Source organism: Zea mays, chromosome 6, assembly GCF_902167145.1.
Source record: "Zea mays cultivar B73 chromosome 6, Zm-B73-REFERENCE-NAM-5.0, whole genome shotgun sequence".
Classification (NCBI taxonomy): Eukaryota; Viridiplantae; Streptophyta; class Magnoliopsida; order Poales; family Poaceae; genus Zea; species Zea mays.
In genome coordinates, this window is record NC_050101.1 from 127,047,643 (window position 1) to 127,067,175 (window position 19,533).

General features: G+C 43.1%; 1 long non-coding RNA gene across 1 annotated transcript; it reads right to left on the reverse strand.

Moving 5' to 3' along the window:
* Nucleotides 1–16,198: 16,198 nt before the first annotated feature.
* On the reverse strand, nt 16,199–16,907 carry LOC109940609 (uncharacterized). Its single transcript, XR_002263196.1, has 3 exons — nt 16,783–16,907; nt 16,337–16,527; nt 16,199–16,226 (listed from the first exon to the last, which is right to left on the reverse strand). It is a non-coding gene; the product is annotated as an uncharacterized lncRNA (long non-coding RNA).
* Between the last annotated feature and the right edge of the window lie 2,626 nt (nt 16,908–19,533).

Sequence of the window (19,533 nt, forward strand, 5' to 3'; positions counted from 1 at the left end):
ATAGGAATGCCTCATCCGAAAAGTCATCGCAGCATGATCGACCCTCCCTACACGGGCAACTCCGCTATTGCCCTTACCCCTTTCGGGTAAGGTAGTCCTCCACTAGCTTTCCTAATTAGTCAGCCAAGGGCGTCCCATTCCACCCTTCAGGGTAAACAAAACTAGGATAACCTATTAGGTCCCATCAAATTAACCTAAGCATGTCACAGTGATTAACAGGAATATTATTAGATAAAGAAAAGTGATCAAGGGCACAACATGCCTTATACTTGAGAATCCAAGTACTTCACCAAGTTGGTCTTTAGATTTCTCGTCGCCTCGCTTTTATGCGTAGCAATACATACAGATAGACAAGGAATATATAAAAATAATATTACATCAAACATGAAAATAAACTGCATAGGAATATTCTATGTGCTACTACGAGGTCGTAGATTCGAGAACCACTAAACTCGGAGTTATGGTTCAGAAGATATAATTTTCTAAAGTTTTAGGTGATTAAATGATAATAATATCTTCTATGCGATAAATCATGTGAGAGACATATTATAAATAAATAACTAATTCAACTTTAGTATAGGTTGTAACTTGATAAGATATCATACTTTAGTTAGATTATAATTATAGATAGGTTAACTTTGATTAGCCAACTTAATCTACTAAACATAGATTAAAAAATATCTAATTAAAAGAATATGTGTTATAATAAAACTAATGTTGTTATTACGTAGACAATGTTATTACGAAGCCATCGCAATTGGAACGGAGTAAATCGGAGTTAAAACAAATTATTTATGGACTTTCTAATCTTCTAGATTTATTCTTATATTAAAATACATTTTATATATTTATATTGATAATTCCAGTGAGTAATGGACAGCATGTACAATTTAATAAGAGCTCGGGGGCCTAATAGAAAGAAAAAAGACCAATCTGCAATATAAACTAAACTAGGGTGGATGGTGGGTTAATTTTTAAGTTACCCGGGGTCCCTTTTGTAAATATGGCTTGGTGAAGGGGTATGTAGATTTACATTAATCGAACCGATATTCAATCGTCGCCGATGGATCTCAGGTCTACGGACCAGATTTTAAAGAGCTAAGATCTTACGACGTCGTCCGATCTCGATCTAACGTCCTACGATCGCTACAGCCGAAACGTTGTTGCACATCTTATTGCCATCGTTGATCACCAGAGCAACGGTACCCGATCGTCACCCCTTAGATCTAGATCTAACGGCTCTCATGCACCAAAGCGAACGGGTACGACATCAGCTAATCTTCACCGTTCAATCCCAGATCGACGACATAGGGCTCATCTTCGTCCCACCCGCCAGCCCGAGGCGGCGCTACTCACTTCACACCGACGAGCTCGTCGGAGCAAGGTTATACGGCACCCCGGCACTCCACTCCGTCCATCAAAATCTGAAAAAGAACGCGAAGTAAACGAGGGAGTCGATGGAGAAGTATTCACCAACTACTGGTGCTCCGAATTATGCGGACCATGGAGATCAGCGGCACGGCAACGCGGAGGAACTCCGATGAGGAATTTCCTACTACAGAGCAACGACATACGAAGGAAAATAGTTGATGCACATGGTGAGGATGGAGTCTAAGCGATTGGGAAGCTCTTACCGGTGATAGGATCGTCGGCAGATGCTGGCCCGGTGGATGGCGGCCGGTGGCCCTTCTCTGGTTTCGGCGAGCAATTGGTTCCACGTCGAGGGTCCCTCTCGCCAGTCGATGCCACGAATAGATTCCACGAGCTAGGGTGAATCACCTAGGCTATTCTCCGAGGCCGGGGTGTCATCTCGAGCGAAGCTCGACGGCGGTGGCATCTCTGCGCTTCTTCTCTCCCTGCTTCGTCCTTTTCGTTTCACGACGATTGTGCCCTCGGTGCCGTGCTTTATGAGGGGAACGAGGGATCTCAGGCTTGACTTATATAGTCCACGGAGGGCCAAGACCGTGCAGGCGAGGGGGGGTGGATCGGTGAACGAACTGGAGGACTCACGGATGTTTTCGAGCATGCGCAACAACTTGTGGATAGCGATGATTCCGACGGTTGGGGCCCACATGTAAGTGGGTGTGTGTAGAGGAACGGATAGGTGACTGTCGCGCGGGCTCGCCAAGCAGTCAGCGCAGCACGCGCGAGAGCGCGGCGCCTGAGCATGCGACAGTGAGGCTGAGGTGTGGGCCAGTATTTGTCAGCGGGCAAAAAAAGGGCAAACGCTGGGAAGTGCTGGGCCGCGCTGGTGTGGTGTAGATAGGGCCGTGGTCTGCTTTAGGCCCATATGATTAGTTGGTCTGTGCTTTTCTTTTTCTTTTCTATTTTCTTTTCTTTTTCTTTTTCAGATTTTGGCTCAAATCAAATTCAAATAAATTAAAATTTGAGTTCCCACAAACAAAATAAATGCAACAACATTAAATATTTATATACTTATATATTACTTTAGTTGTTTTTATTTGCTAGGTAAATGCTTCCAATGTGAAATGCACACACAAGACAAAAAAATGTATTATAATCCCATTGAAGAGATATCAATATTTATTGCTCATCTAAGAACATAAATTCTAAGAGATGTTTTAGTTCAATTATTTTCAAATTACACCGTTCAACAAAGGATAACTTGACTAAGGGTCTCCCTTTCTTAATTAATCCCTATTGGAGAACACATTTGCTTAGATTTTGAAAAGAATTTGCGTGGTCTTCAAAACTCAATTTTTGAGGTGTTACAAATTCTACCCCCTGAAAATAATCTTGTCCTCGAGATTACTAAGAAAAAGGGATGCATAAAGTTTGGTTTGCAGTTTAGCTTTTAATTTGTAATTGGTTCCAATACAAAAAGGTCCTTAATACTAATTAGCAAGCGATTAGGAAGCCATGGGTATATTTTATGTATAGCCACCACGCAAGTGGGGAGAGGGATATTTTAGGTTAAGGTAAGAAAGGTTGGGAACAAAAAGGCTTCCATCCGGATGGTGAATCCTGGCTCATCTAGTGATCTGTTTGACTTCTTCCTTCCTTGATGAGGTTGATCTATCATCTTCCTTCTCCAGTCTTAGTGTTCATCATCCAAGTTAGGGACATGCAGTTAAGATAGATTTGTAGGTAGACCAATATCTTAGTAGGTAGAATAGAGGACTTAGTAGGTGGCTATAAGCTAAATGAGATAAGGCATAATCAGGTTTGTTGTTTTTCTTCTAGGTTGGCTTATATAGGTCATACAACCCACTATGTCGATTAGGATTAGGATGTTGCTCATGGCCGAGTTGGTCTAATGCACCAATTTAGGTTAAAACATGTTTATAGGAGTAGGTCTAATCTATTTCACCAATATTAACTAACATGTTTAAGTAATTCACTTTAGATTAGATCGTATTAGATTACATGGGATCTAAATTAGATGGAATCTGGATTAGATTGGTATGACTAGATTAGACTGGAGAAGATCTAATTAATTTAGATTAGATCATGGTTGTTATACAAGGGTGGGATAAATATGCTTATTAGGACAAGATGAATTTAGTAGGTTAAGATAGAATCTTTTAAGATAAGATGCATCTTTTAATGGGGGATAATCTAGGTTGACAGTTTATCTCAAAAACATATTTAGACTTATATTATATATATGTGCAAATGCAATTGCGGACATTACTCCACAACTTATCACACTCAATCAAAAAACCAAATCAGACAGGTTTCATAAGAACAATAATTCAAGCGTATGGATACCTATAAAAATAGTTTTTTATTCCTATGATTAGGTGTCCTATTCCAAAGAGTCACTTTAGGTATAGGATTCCAAGGTGTTTTTGTCTTTAGAGGAGAAAAGATAAGAATAATCAAAGTAAAGCAGCAATACATGAGAAAAGATTAAGGTAAGTTTAGAAAGAATCAGAGCAGCAAAGGTAAGTAGGTAGGGGTTTTGTTCAGTTCTATCTAGGTTACGTCCTACAGTCAACATTCCTCTGATACCACTTATATCACACCCGGATTTAAGGGGCAAACCCGGGTGCGTCTCATATGTGCGCCAAACAAGATCAACACATATAAGGACCTAGTGTATAGAGACGAATGTCACAAACTTTATTACATAACAAAAATGTTTTACAATAAAATTGATAATAAATAAAACGAACTAATATTATTTATATATTACTTTTCTATTTTCTTTTCTTTTTCTTTTTTAGTTTTTGACTCAAATCAAATTCAAACAAATTCAAATTTGAGTTCCCACAAACAAAATAAATGCAACAACATGAAATAGTTATCTCTACTACTCTATATGAGGGTAGAGTGGGCGTCCACTTTTTTTTAGTGAAGCACGCCCCGCCCCCGCCTGTCTTCCACAATCGCCGCTCACTATCGCGATCCCCGCCCGTTCATCCCACGCCCGTGTCATCGCATCCACCATCTCCTCCTTGCCCGCGTCGTCACGTTCGCTATCTCTCCTCGCCCCACTCTCATCTCTCTCGCAATCCCTACGGTCTCTCTCAGATCTGCGTCCGCGACATCCTCGTCCCTAAACCCCTCCCTGACTCTCTCCATGGAAGGCGACATCCTCCCCTCGCCACCTCCCCCAACCTCGTCGTGCCCTGCATCTAGGCCACCGCGCGCACCCCCCTCCCCTCGATTGGTTGCAACTTTGTACCAGGCTATACCAGCAGCAGCAGAGCAAAGAGACAACGTGTTTGAGACTTGAGAGAGGAGAGCGACCGAGGTGCCGCTCCGGCCAGGTCAAGGTCTGTAACACCCCGGGATCCACAAACACCCCGAGATGCTACTGGACTTCACTACCAACAACCAAACACTAAGCAAAATAAAATTTGGCAGCATCTCCTTTGTAATTATAAGCATCACAGAAGCAAAAGAGATATATCAATACAAAATGAATCATACTAGTATGATATAATTCTCATCAAGGACAATTAACCACGATTGAACCAGCTTATGACTACATCATACTCTAAAATATGAACCTCAAAAGTCAATAACCCAAGCTAATTATTTGGTTCTTTAAGCAATGTGTGCAACGTGCCGCTACTTCCCACTGAGAGCACCTAGAGGGGGGGTGAATAGGTGATCCTTTAAAAACTTGAAACTTAATCCACAAAGCTTGATTAGGAGTTAGCACAGTAACGCCAAGTGGCTAGAGAGGAGTTCTTGCAAAACACAATAACCACAAGAAGATCAACACAGATAGGCACAATAGTTTATCCCGTGGTTCGGCCAAGTCCAACACTTGCCTACTCCACGTTGTGGCGTCCCAACGGACGAGGGTTGCACTCAACCCCTCTCAAGCGGTCCAAAGACCCACTTGAATACCATGGTGTTTTGCTTTGTTTACTATATCCCGCTTGCGAGGAATCTCCACAACTTGGAGCCTCTCGCCCTTACAATTTGATGTTCACAAAGAAGCACGGAAGTAAGAATGGGATGAGCAACGCACTCAAGACACAAAATCAGAGCACAACACGCACACAAGTCACAACTCGAGCTCACAACACAACCCGAAGAGTTCTCTATTCAAGTGGAGCTCTAGTTGCTATCACAAAGAATCAAATGCGAGGAATTGGAGTCTTGGTGCTTAGGAATGCTTAGAGAATACTTGGTGTACTCCTCCATGCGCCTAGGGGTCCCTTTTATAGCCCCTAAGGCAGCTAGGAGCCGTTGAGAGCATTCCAGGAAGGCAATTCTTGCCTTCTGTCGCCTGGAGCACCGGACAGTCCGGTGCACCACTGGACACTGTCCGGTGTGGATTTCTTTCCTATTCTGGCGCAGCCGACCGTTGGAGATTCAGAGCCGTTGGCGCACCGGACACTGTTCGGTGCACACCGAATAGTCCGGTGCCCCCTTCTGACCGTTGGCTCTGCCACGCGTCGCGCGCGGATTACGCGACCGACCGTTGGCCCGGCCGACTGTTGGCTCATCGGACAGTCCGGTGCACCACCGGACAGTCCGGTGATTTATAGCTGTACGCCGCCGATGAAACCCGAGAGCAGCCAGTTCGCCAGAGCTAGCCTGGTGCACCGGACACTATCTGGTGCACCACCGGACAGTCCGGTGCACCTAGACTGCGTAGAGTCTTGGCTGCACAGCCAAGTCTTTTCCAAATTGGTCTTTTCCTGTTTCTAGCACTTAGACACAATACATTAGTCTCCAAAACAATGTACTAAGTCTTAGAAACATACCTTTACTCTTGATTTGTACTTCTTAAGTCTTTGGCACAAATATTACTCAAAGCATTTGTGTGGAGCACTTAATCACCAAAATCTTATAGAAATGTCCCAAGGGTACATTTCCCTTTCAATCTCCCCCTTTTTGGTGATTTATGCCAACACAACAAAAAGCAACTAAAAGAAGTGCAACATCAATGCAAATAAGAACACAGATTTGTTTTGATTCAAATTTGGCCTATTTGGATCATTCTTTGCCACCACTTGGTTTTGTTTTTGCAAATTAACCTTAATTTCCTATCTCTAAGTCAACCACACTTGTTAAGACATAAAGAGAGTTGTTCCAAGAGAAATTGATCAAAGATTTCAAAAACTCCCCCTTTTTCCCATAATCAACCATTCTGCCCACAAGAGGCCAACTTTTGACAAGAGAGACAATAAGAGAGTTTTGTCAAACCAAAAGCTCTATTCTACTATTTTCAAAATTCTCAAGTGGTAGCTGATCCATTTACTGCTTTGGCCTTAATTTCTCCCCCTTTGGCATCAAGCACCAAAACGAGATCATTTTTGGCCCTTGAACCCTATTGCCTCACCAAAATCTTCAATTGAGAGTAAAAAGGCAATAAGAGCATGGAGATGAACTTGGAATAAGTTACCCTCTCATCGGAGTGCAGTGGAAGTCTTGCATGGTCCAAGTCCACCTTTTCCCTTTCAATTCACCTTTGAGACTAAATCAAGCAAACTTAAGCACACGGTTAGTCTCAAGGGGTCAAGTTGTAGCATGCCTCCCCCTAAATAAGTGCATCACTTGCAATTGGACTTGTGAGGTCCGGGGATCATGAGTACAACTTGAGCACCATTAATAAACAACAATATGTATAAAGGAACATGATCAAAGGCATAAAGCACATGTATGCTATAAATCAATCTAGGTTCCGCGAATCTAAGACATTTAGCTCACTACGTAGCCTGCAAAAGGTGGACTCATCTAGAGGCTTGGTAAAGATATCGGCTAGCTGGTTCTCGGTGCTAACATAAAACACTTCGATATCTCCCTTTTGCTGGTGGTCTCTCAAAAAGTGATGCCGGATGTCTATGTGCTTAGTGCGGCTGTGTTCAACAGGATTATCCGCCATGCGGATAGCACTCTCATTATCACATAGGAGTGGGACTTTGCTCAGATTGTAGCCAAAGTCCCTGAGGGTTTGCCTCATCCAAAGTAGTTGCGCGCAACACTGTCCTGCGGCAACATACTCGGCCTCAGCGATGGATAGGGCAACAGAAGTTTGTTTCTTAGAACTCCATGACACCAGGGACCTTCCTAAGAATTGGCACGTCCCCGATGTACTCTTCCTATCGACCTTACATCCAGCATAATCGGAGTCTGAATATCCAATTAAGTCAAAGGTAGACCCCTTTGGATACCAGATCCCGAAGCACGACGTAGCGACTAAATATCTAAGAATTCGCTTGACGGCCACTAGGTGGCACTCCCTTGGATCGGATTGAAATCTAGCACACATGCATACACTAAGCATAATATCCGGTCTACTAGCACATAAATAAAGTAAAGACCCTATCATAGACCGGTATGCCTTTTGATCAACAGACTTACCTCCTTTGTTGAGGTCGACATGTCCGTCGGTTCCCATTGGAGTCTTTGCGGGCTTGGCGTCCTTCATCCCAAACCTCTTGAGCAAGTCTTGTGTATACTTCGTTTGTGAGATGAAGGTGCCATCCTTGAGTTGCTTCACTTGGAACCCAAGGAAGTAGTTCAACTCGCCCATCATTGACATCTCGAATTTCTGAGTCATCACCCTGCTAAACTCCTCACAAGACTTTTGGTTAGTAGAACCAAATATTATGTCATCGACATAAATTTGGCACACAAAAAGATCACCATCACAAGTCTTAGTGAATAAAGTTGGATCGGCTTTCCCAACCTTGAAAGCATTAGTAATTAAAAAGTCTCTAAGGCATTCATACCATGCTCTTGGGGCTTGCTTAAGTCCATAGAGCGCCTTAGAGAGCTTACACACGTGGTCGGGGTACCGTTCATCCTCAAAGCCAGGGGGTTGCTCCACGTACACCTCCTCATTGATTGGCCCGTTGAGGAAAGCGCTCTTCACATCCATTTGGAACAACCTGAAAGAATGGTGAGCAGCATAGGCTAACAATATGCGAATTGACTCTAGCCTAGCCACAGGAGCAAAAGTCTCCTCAAAGTCCAAACCTGCGACTTGGGCATAACCTTTTGCCACAAGTCTAGCCTTGTTCCTTGTCACCACTCCGTGCTCGTCTTGTTTGTTGTGGAACACCCACTTGGTTCCCACAACATTTTGCTTGGGACGAGGCACCAGTGTCCAAACCTCATTTCTCTTGAAGTTGTTGAGCTCTTCCTGCATGGCCAACACCCAGTCCGGATCTAGCAAGGCCTCTTCTACCCTGAAAGGCTCAATAGAAGAAACAAAAGAGTAATGCTCACAAAAATTAACTAATCTAGAGCGAGTAGTTACTCCCTTGCTAATATCACCCAATATCTGGTCGACGGGATGATTCCTTTGGATCGTCGCTCGAACTTGGGTTGGAGGGGCCCGTTGTGCTTCTTCCTCCATTACATGATCATCTTGTACTCCCCCTTGATCACATGTCTCCTCTTGATGAACCTGTTCATCGTCTTGAGTTGGGGGATGTACCATTGTTGAGGAAGAAGGTTGATCTTGCTCCTTTGTTCCTGTGGCCGCACATCTCCAATCGCCATGGTGCGTATTGCGGCCGTTGGAATGTCTTCTTCATCTACATCATCAAGATCAACAACTTGCTCTCTTGGAGAGCCATTAGTCTCATCAAATACAACATCGCTAGAGACTTCAACCAAACCCGATGATTTGTTGAAGACCCTATACGCCTTTGTATTTGAGTCATAACCTAACAAAAACCCTTCTACGGCTTTGGGAGCAAACTTAGAATTTCTAGCTTTCTTCACTAGAATGTAGCATTTACTCCCAAATACACGAAAGTATGAAACATTGGATTTGTTACCGGTTAGAAGCTCATACGAAGTCTTCTTGAGGAGGCGATGAAGGTACACCCGGTTTATGGCGTGGCAAGCCGTGTTCACGGCTTCCGACCAAAACCGCTCGGGCGTCTTGAATTCTCCAAGCATTGTCCTCGCCATGTCTACGAGCGTCCTGTGCTTCCTCTCTACCACACCGTTTTGTTGTGGTGTGTAGGGAGCGGAGAACTCGTGCTTGATTCCTTCCTCCTCAAGGTTCTCCTCCACTTGAAGGTTCTTGAACTTGGACCCGTTGTCGCTCCTTATCTTCTTCACCTTGAGCTCAAACTCATTTTGAGCTCTCCTTAGGAAGCGCTTGAGGGTCCCTTGGGTTTCAGATTTATCCTGCAAAAAGAATACCCAAGTGAAGCGGGAAAAATCATCAACTATAACAAGACCATACTTACTTCCTCCTATGCTTAGATAGGTGACAGGTCCGAAGAGGTCCATATGAAGCAACTCCAAAGGTCTTGATGTGGTCATCACATTTTTGGTATGATGAGAGCTTCCCACCTGTTTACTTACTTGACAAGCTGCACAAGGTCTATCTTTTTCGAAGGTTACGTTTGTTAGACCTATCACGTGTTCTCCCTTTAGAAGTTTGTGAAGGTTCTTCATCCCCACATGTGCTAAGCGGCGATGCCACAGCCAGCCCATGCTAGTCTTAGCAATTAAGCATGCATCTAGACTGGCCTCCTCTTTTGCAAAATCAACTAAGTAGAGTTTGTCGTCTAATACACCCTTAAAGGCTAATGAACCATCACTCCTTCTAAAGACGGACACATCTACATTTATGAATAAGCAATTATATCCCATATTACAAAGCTGACTCACAGACAATAAGTTCACTACACGACGGTTCACTTACAGCGACCTACGGTTGGTTGCTAAAACGGCCTTCAGCGACCTACGGATGGTCGCTAAAAACTTTTAGCGACCCATAAGGATGGTCGCTGTAAGTGCCGTCGCTAAAGGCTTTAGCGACCGACATCTTTTTAGCGACCGACCGTCCGTTGCTAATATTATATATTTAGCGACCAACTGTGGGTTGTTGTACTATAGATTTAGCAACCAATCGTGAGTCGTTATACTATACATTTAGCAACCAACAGAAAGTTGCCCCTAGTTATAGTCGTTAATAATGATTATACCATTAATTAGCATTCAACAACTGTTATATATACAAAAGCATCACAAATCACCAATTTTTATACAGATAATCACATAGATATACAAATTTAATTAGTATTGCACAATGATAGATCCACATCACATAAACCATCAACAAGCACCACAACAAAATCATTCACAAAACCTACACATGTTATTATGTTTTGCACATATTTGCAAACACTTTACAAAATCATTCACAAAAGTACTAACGCTTCAAGTGATTCGCAAAAGCCTTCACAAAAGCACTCCAACTTCTTGTATCCTCTTGTTTTAAGGCACAAGCTTGTATGGGTTGTGATGTCGCCACTTACTTGATGCGCTAACAAGACATTTCCTTCACCAAAGCCATCTTCAACACTTCGCCCATAAAAAAGATCAATTCTATTTTTCAATTGCCTATCTGCAAGACAAGTGATATTTGCAATAAGTAACCTGATATGTTAACCAAAAGGTATGCTAGCACCAGAAACGACCAAAGAAGATGGTATGCTAGGAAAGATATAAGCATGGGGAAAACCAACGTGGGGAAAAGTATAAAGTACCAGGAGTGGGTTTCTTTAAAGATTCTTCTTCAACCACAGACCACTCTTTCTCTAATGTTTGCACCTTGTTATCCAATAGTTCCTGTGTGTGAGAATAATTTTTTTTAAAAAAATCTCCAACATTGTGAACAAAACACAAAACATAAGAATAGCACAAAGAAAACATACAATCTCCCTTTTCTTCTCCTCCAAATCTTTAGATTTAAGATCAGTCACTGACTTAGCTTCCAGTAGAGCATTTTCAGCTGTTCCAGAGGTTGCTGTTGATTCTTTATGTTGAGCAGCCTCTAGCTCCTTGAATAGCTATCATTTGTCTGAAAAAATTGCATATGTTGAATAGAACTACTCAATGTGCCTCTATTTACAGAACAATTGCATATGTTGAATAGCTATCATTTGTCTGAAAAATACCTACATGACTAAATTCACCAAATAGTGCCACATACCTATTTAGCCTGGAGACAAAAAAACTTTGGAATGGAGGATGTTAAAATAGTATGGCTCAATTAATTTAGTGTTAAGACATAGTATGTCTGCAAATACATATATTCCCCATTACAAAGCTAACCCAAGAACTGCTACCTGCCTTGACATAGATGATTATTAAAAGCTATAGATTCATGAGATGATGTCTGGTTTAGGCCCCCTGCCTCCACTAAGTGTGACATAATCCAATTAACAAAATCATGTAATCAATACGTTGACATGGTGACAAATTCTACAATGCTAATCCATACATAGGTCGAGGACACTACAGCTACCCACAGATCTCACCAGCACATGGATGTTCACATTGAACACACGTTGCATGATGTGCAAGAATCAATAACAGAAGGGGTTGCTGCCCTATCTTAGTGAAATATTAGCTGTTCTGTTTGGAGGTTGTGCTTCTGCGCAGTTGGGTAATGGCACTTTCAGTTCAATTCAAAAAGAAGAGATGGAAGAATGAAGGGGTCAGATATGATATTATTATTTTTCTTCAAGATGCTCGGCAAACATGGATACCATGATGAAGTCGCAGCATCATATGACTAACTTGCTGGATATTGGGAAGTTAGATACATTAAAAACTCCTGGCAAACCAGACCTCAACCTAAAGGCAATTTGGAAACAGGAATGATAATCAAACATAATTCAATGGAGTTCAGCAAGATTGGTCGAACCAGTACGCACTATTGATGGGCTTACATTTCAGAAAATAGAGTACCCACAGTGTGACGGAACCTCCCAAGTAATTAGGCCCACCTACAGTTGTCCTTGTCCAACGGACCTCAGACAACCCTGTAGGTGCCCCTGAACTACTTGACAAGCTCGGTATCTTTCCTTACCTTACCAGGAACGTTTCACCCGTCTTGCAGACATTACAGAACATCGGAGATAAAGAATTGCGGAAGCGATTACATAACTTACATTTATTTAAAAAGCAAGCTCAAGTTGTTTTATTACAGACCAGAACTAAAAAGGCGAGTGCTGAGTAGTAATATTATACAAACCAAGGGAGGCAAAAACTCCTCCCGATAAGCTTTAAGCAAAAGAACCTATGTGGAGGACCAAGTCCTCCCGCACTTCAGTCTTGTTTTTCATCATGGGGAACCACCTTGGCACAGAAGCAGCAGAAATCTGCTACTTCCTCACCTAAAAACAACGAAGGGATAGACCCTGAGTATGGAATTACTCAGCAAGTCTTACCCGACTAAAGAAAAGACTCTCAAGGGTATGTTGGTTATATGGGAGTCAAGGTAAGGCTTTTCAATAACCAAAGACTCTGTTTTGCAGAAATGCTTACTAAAGTGGATCCTTAAAAATCCAATTTTATTTGTCAGGTTAAGTACAATTACCTGCAACTAGAGTTCTTTCTACCCTAGTTCAATCACTGGTCCTGTACTAGCCAATTTCTTAACAAAAACCCATCATCTTTAGTGGAATGCTACGTGTAGGGCAGTGACCAAGTCTTCATAACCGCGAAGGTACGGCGATCCGAATCGATTATACTCAGCTGAGGATCTCCAATCACACGACATATGTAGCACTTAACCCTTGCATATGTCAACCCGCCACCGGGGTTCTTAAGACCAGATCAGGTTCACGCAAACCGAGAGCACAGATACACCACCGTCCAGCCTCTTGCCACGGAGGGTACACGCTACTCTCGCCACCGCTCCACGCCCATTTCGTGTTATCTTATTCTGGCCTTAGTCTGCCCGAGGCAAGGCTTACCCATGACGAGGCATGTGACCAGTTAAAGGGTCCTCGATCATCAAGCCTACATCGAGACGGTCCTTAATCGACTCAGACGGAGACACTACACCGAGACTCTCTTCTCGTGCAAGTCACCCGCCCGGTCTCAGCTTAATCTTTTTAACCCAAAAACTTGGTACCTGGCAGAGGTACATCTTTTCCGATGTTGAATCCATCATGGCCATGATGGATCCACCATCAAGTTTTATTTTCGAAAACATCCCTCCCACTTTGCCAAACATCTTTTGTAAAACAAATCCTTTTGTTTTTCTAAGCAATACTAAGCATAGTAAAACCTTTTTGTAAAAACAGGGTTTCAAGGAGGGTAATCAAGATCAAGGAAGTAATGCAGGAATTGTTTAATCAATCAACTCCTATCACCTAATGCAGCAAGCTAGTGAGAAAGATTTTAAAAACATCAAGGGAGGTGGCAAATGCACCGGGGCTTGCCTTCGTTAACAGGTGAGTCGGGTTCGGATCCACAAATATCGAAGTAGAAGCAGTTGCCTGCTTGAGAATCCGAGGGTGGTGGTGTCCTTTCTTCGGTGACTTCTATTTCTTCTTCACGTTCTAATCATAACCATACATATGTATAAGAATGGATGCCATGGGATGCTCATGAGGATGCAAAGACAATATACTTATTATCTATGTCTTGAATACAACTTTCCTTCACGGAACTCCGAGAATTTAGGGTTTCCGGAGTCGGTAAAGGGGTTCATAGGGCAGGGGGGTGGTTTTGGGTTCTAGTTATCAAACATGGTCCAAATCAATTCAAACTCTACCCAAGGCTTCTAAATATTTCTTTAAGTTCCCATAAAATGTTTGGGCATTTTTGGACTTACCAATTATTTTCTAAAAATCCATAACTAATACTTTTAACTACTTTAAATGCCCTAAAATTTCTTATTTTTACTAAAAATCACAAAACTATTTTTATTAAATTCTAGGGAAAATAACAAGCCTAGGAAAATTGATTTTATAATTTTACCATTTTTCTACATTTTTTTATAATTGTTTTGGCTCTGGAAATAAAAGAAAAAGGAAAACAGATGAATAGCACTGGGCTGAATCCAGCCCAGGTTGGCCCACTGTCAGCAGAAGCACGTCCACGCGCGCGCGCCCGCGCCCGCAGTGGAGTTTTTGCAACAGGGCCCTTGCAGTTTGGTTATCCGTTAAGAACCCCAGGCGACTGTTTAACGTCTCACTGACAGTTTGCAGAAACATCCCCGTGCTTCTAACCTTTCTCAGTCTGAGTCCACAGCGGCGAACCGTGCTGGGAGCTGAGCTCCGGCGAGCTAGACCGGCCGGACGACGCGACGGCTGGAGCTCCCGAGCGACAGGAACACAATTGAACTCCTACGGATCATTTCCCCCAAATCAATTTCATTGTTGGGACTACGAATCAATCGGTCCACGGTGACCGAGCGGATGGGTAAGAGGATGAACGCATTCCGAGCAAACGACGGCGAGGACGACCGAATTAAGGCTGGGGAAAGGTTCATGGGTGCACTAGGGTCTACGGACATTCTTTGATTTGGGTAGAACAAGACCCGAAAAACGGGTCGACGGTGGGGGGGGGGGTCACGGCGGTGTTTGACAGCGCATAAGTGCGTTCCGGTAAGGAGCTTCGGCCAAACTCTAAATTGCCACATCTAAGGGCAATAGGAGATCAAGGATTAACTAAAACAGGGAGCAATTTGAGAGTTACTGACCAGAGGAACGCTGGCTACGAAGAAGTTCTTCACGGCGGAGCAAGAACGAAGAAGAAAGGGGATTGGGGCTGCGCGGGTATTTCTGGTGAGCTCGAGTCAAGTGCTTAGCTGCGGATGTGCGGAATGCGGTGACGACGCAGTGCCCGCACTCAATTTATAGGCGGCTGGCCGGCGACGGATGAGGATCGCGGATTTTAGACGGTGCAGGTGAGCTCGCCGCGCGGCAGAACCCGGTGATGGCACGGCGACCGCCGTTTAACCGGAGTCCGCCACCACAGAGAGTTACTGCCACGTGACCAAGGATATTTACTGCGGCCTCCAGACCATCCCGACCGCCGTGGCGTCCTTATCGCCGGCGAGGTCCAAATCCTTATCCATCGTGTGATATTTTCTGAAGACGGTGAACAGTGCACTGGATTCAGTGAAAAGCTCGACTGACTGACCAAGTTGGAGCCCAGTTTTCTCAAATTTTCATGTGAAACCTAAGCCAACTTTCTGTAGTAAAGTTGTAGAACTATAATCCCTCTATAACTTTGCTACGGTGTGCTCTCACAAAAAGTCACTGGATCCCATTCAAAATCGAGCTCAAAGTTTATCTCATAACACTGTTACTCTAAATTTCAAACCTCAAGCAGTCTGACAGTCCAACTTCAGGCCCAATTATCTCCCAACTTTTCACAAGAACACGGCTTGCACTCTCAAGCAAACTTGTTGTCCTATAATTGGGCTATAATTTTGATGTGGTGACCTAGGGCACAAACCCCATAATTTGAAAGTTACAAGGGCTTCAAGTTGAGGCAATCATACTGAAATGCAGACTTGACCAAAAAGGGTTAAGTATGGCTCTTTTGCACTTAAGTCCAAATCTCAAGTTTTGGATTGCAAATTCACATATGATTGACCCAAATGACCTAATATACTTATTTAACTTGGTTTTTGCACTTTAACCCAAAAGTGGACTAATTTTGCACATAGGCCCCTAGGGTTTAGTTCCAGGGTTCCAATTAGGGTTTCTGGTATCCCAGGGGTATTAATGTGACTCCACTTTGTTTTTGGGGATATTTTATGACTCTTTCCCTAAAGTCTTTAGGTTTTCTCATCTTAGGTTAAGTTTTACCCCTTTACTCCCTATTTAGGGTTAAGTTTCCTATCCAGGGTTCTATTTGCAAAAACACTTAAAACAATGCAACTTGTTTGAAATTTTTGCCTAGTGAATGCACTCTAGGTGTGTCAAACATATGCAATGCCAATTCTATGATGTCATGCTCAAGTTTTAGTTATAGTAACACCAGGGGTGTTACACACAGCTTCAATTTATCGCCCGCATCTGCAGAAGAAATCATCCCAGAGTTAGAGGCAGGGTTTGTTGTAAAGCAGTTCGTCTAGAACTAGATACGAGATTGAATCGGAGCTAAAAGATTAGAGAGAATTTATTACCCACGTTCCTTGAAAAAGGAATTAATCACCCCAAAAAATGCAGGAATAAACTGTGTATACAGGAGGAAGTAGGAACACTCCTTAGCCTGCAAACTTTCACAAATAGAAACCTCCGGATTTTGGAGGCATTTCATCGAACACACTTTCGGTGTGACAATAGCGTCGTTCAAATCTTGGGTCTTCAACTGCATCTGCAAAACAAAACAAAAAAAACTAATCAACGGAGGATAGATTTGATGAACCAACCGATCATACGCTGCTGACACTATACCACAACCAGCTCTTCCCATCAGCCATAAATAATCATCCACATTGGATGCCTCCCCAGAGGAGCTAAAGCGTCTGTATATAATGAATATGGTCAATAGAAACTGCATACCATACTATATGTGTAACTTGCAAAGTTAAGACAAAAGGTCTGGATAGTTGAGCAATTAAAAAATTACCGGATGGAGGACCAGTCTAGTCCAGCTGTACAGTCCGTATTCTTCCAAGTACGAACGATGCTGGGTACCAGTCCAAGCATTGTTACCTTAGCATCCTGAAATTAGGTAACTATAAGTAGGAACAAGATTGCAATGAATGAAGATAGAATACCAGTCGCAGTGCAGTTGGATCTTGAGCGTCACCGTCTCCTGGAACAGAAACCAGAGCATGTCGTCCAGTTGCAGACCAAGGAGGCAGAAGGCGACGAGGATCACCGCCGCATGGGACTTGAATAATAATCGGCAAGTATAAGTAACTGACCTCCTTGGGTTCCTTGGGCTTCTCCTCACAGTGAACAAAACGGATCTCAGCTAGGGCAGCAGGAGTAAGTAAAGAACCGAGAACGAGGGCGTGCTCACCAAAGACGGTGTTGATGGGGTTCATGGTGACCTGGTTCTTGGCCGCATCTTCGATGAGGCGCTCGGAGTCGGTGAAGGCGACGTACGAGGGTGTGGTGCGGTTACCCTGGTCGTTGGCGATGATCTCGACACGGTCGTGCTGCCACACGCCGACGCAAGAGTAGGTCGTGCCGAGATCGATGCCGATTGTCGGCCCATCACCCTTGTCGGCCATCTCTTCTCGCTCTCAGCAGAGGGGCTCGGGTGGCTGCGCTGCGGCGGCCGGTTGCCTGGCAGCGGCTGGAGAAGAGGAGGGGAGAGAAGCGAGGAGAGAGAGAGCCGCTTGGGAGAGAGAGGAGCAGGGAGAGGCGGCGGCTACCAGGGGCGGCGGCGGCCTTAGGGAGGATAGGGGAGGGGCGGCGGCTGGGGAGATGGGCCAAGTGGGCCGGCTAGGTTAGGTTTTAGTTTTTTTCTTTTTTTTTCTATTTCCTTTTGTAAATTCGAATTATATTTTTAAATAACCCTAAATTTTATAATAATCACAACAAAACTATTTATAAATAAAATATTTATTTTTGGACTAATAATTATTATATTACTTATTTGGATTTCCATTTAAGTAGAAATGTTATATTACTTATTTTAGGTAGATGGGCCCCTAGTGGGCCTTAGTGTTAGGGAGGGTTTTCTTTTCTTTTTTTTATTTTGAAATGCATTTTTAAATTACTCAAAAATTCATAAAAAATTTACCAAATAAATAATAGACATTTGAATAAATGTCCATACATAAACAAACCATGAAATAGACATATAAGCAATATTAAAAAGAAATAAATCACCACGCAATTTAGCGATCAATGTTTACGTGTTTTAATTAATTTTTAGTCACTAACATCTACAGGTACGTTCAGGCTATAAGATTTGATAGTGATCCTTGCTCTATAGCGACCCACCGCTAGTCCCCAACGATATCTATAGCGACCAACCATAAGTTGTTAAATTTCTAGACTTTTAGCGACCAACCGACCGTGGCTACAAAAGGATTTAGCGACTGACTGTCGGTCCTGTTGGGCCTGTGCTTCGTCGCCGAAGGTCCTCTAGGAAGAAGCGACCTTCGGCTGAAGCTGTTTGTGTAAGATGGCCGAAGGTCCCTCTTCATGAAGCTTCGGTATTATAAACCGACTTAAAGATAGAATGACCTTTTAGTCCATAAAGGTCTGAGTCAATGTTGTAAACTTTCATAAGGGGCATACTTGTAATCCCTCACAGGCTGCGCCCTGTGCCTATAAATAGTGAACAGTATTCCCTTACTGTTCACGGATTCTGGTAATTGCAACCAGATATTCTGGAATTCAACCTTTTGTCAAGGCAGAGGTATTATTGTATTCAATGATTGGATATGTTAAGAAAATATAATATAATTTGTCCATGACTTATTTATCTCTTTTGTACCTTTTATTTTATGTCATCTTGCAATATCTATTGAAATCTTAGTACGAAGATCTAAACTTCGTAATTTTACTCTCATCAACCTTCGTCCAAGACCCATTATCCTCAAGGGAATAATGTTTTATGGACGAAGGACGTTGACATTTAACATTTTATGTTGCCTTGTTCTTAATTCATAGCACTTGAGAACGAGTCTCCAACATTGGCGCCCACCTCCGGTGAACTCACTTCCACTTTTTGAGCTGATGGCTTCGTTCAATGATCAAGCTGGAGCTGCTTCGGACCCGAAGCTGGTACTCCCGATTACAGGTGGTTCGTCCTCAGAGCCAGCCAACAAAAAACAGAAGAAAGAAGCACAGAGAAGGGTACAGCATGTTGGGGTGCAAGGACCCTTCATCAAGTCAAGATGGTCTCACATTCCTATTACCTTCTCCCAAGAGGACCTTCAGCTCAAGGATTACCCACACAACGATGCCATGGTTATCTCTTGTGTTATCAAAGGATTTCTGGTCCACAATGTCTTGGTTGACACAGGCAGTGCAGCTGACATCATATTTGCTAAGGCCTTCAGACAAATGCAAGAGCCAGAAGATAAGATTCATGATGCTACCCATCCTCTCTGTGGCTTCGGAGGAAGACAAATTGTAGCACTGGGCAAGATTACCATGTCAGTGACCTTCGGGTTCATCAATAATACTAGAACTGAGCAAGTTGTGTTTGACATTGTTGACATGGAATACCCTTACAATGCAATTATTGGTCGTGGCACCCTCAATGCTTTCGAAGCAATTCTTCATCCTGCTTATCTTTGCATGAAGATACCTTCAGATCAAGGACCCATCGCTATTCATGGAAGTCAGGAAGCTGCCAGAAGGGCCGAAGGCAATTGGACTGACTCAAAAGTAATCCATAACATAGATGGAG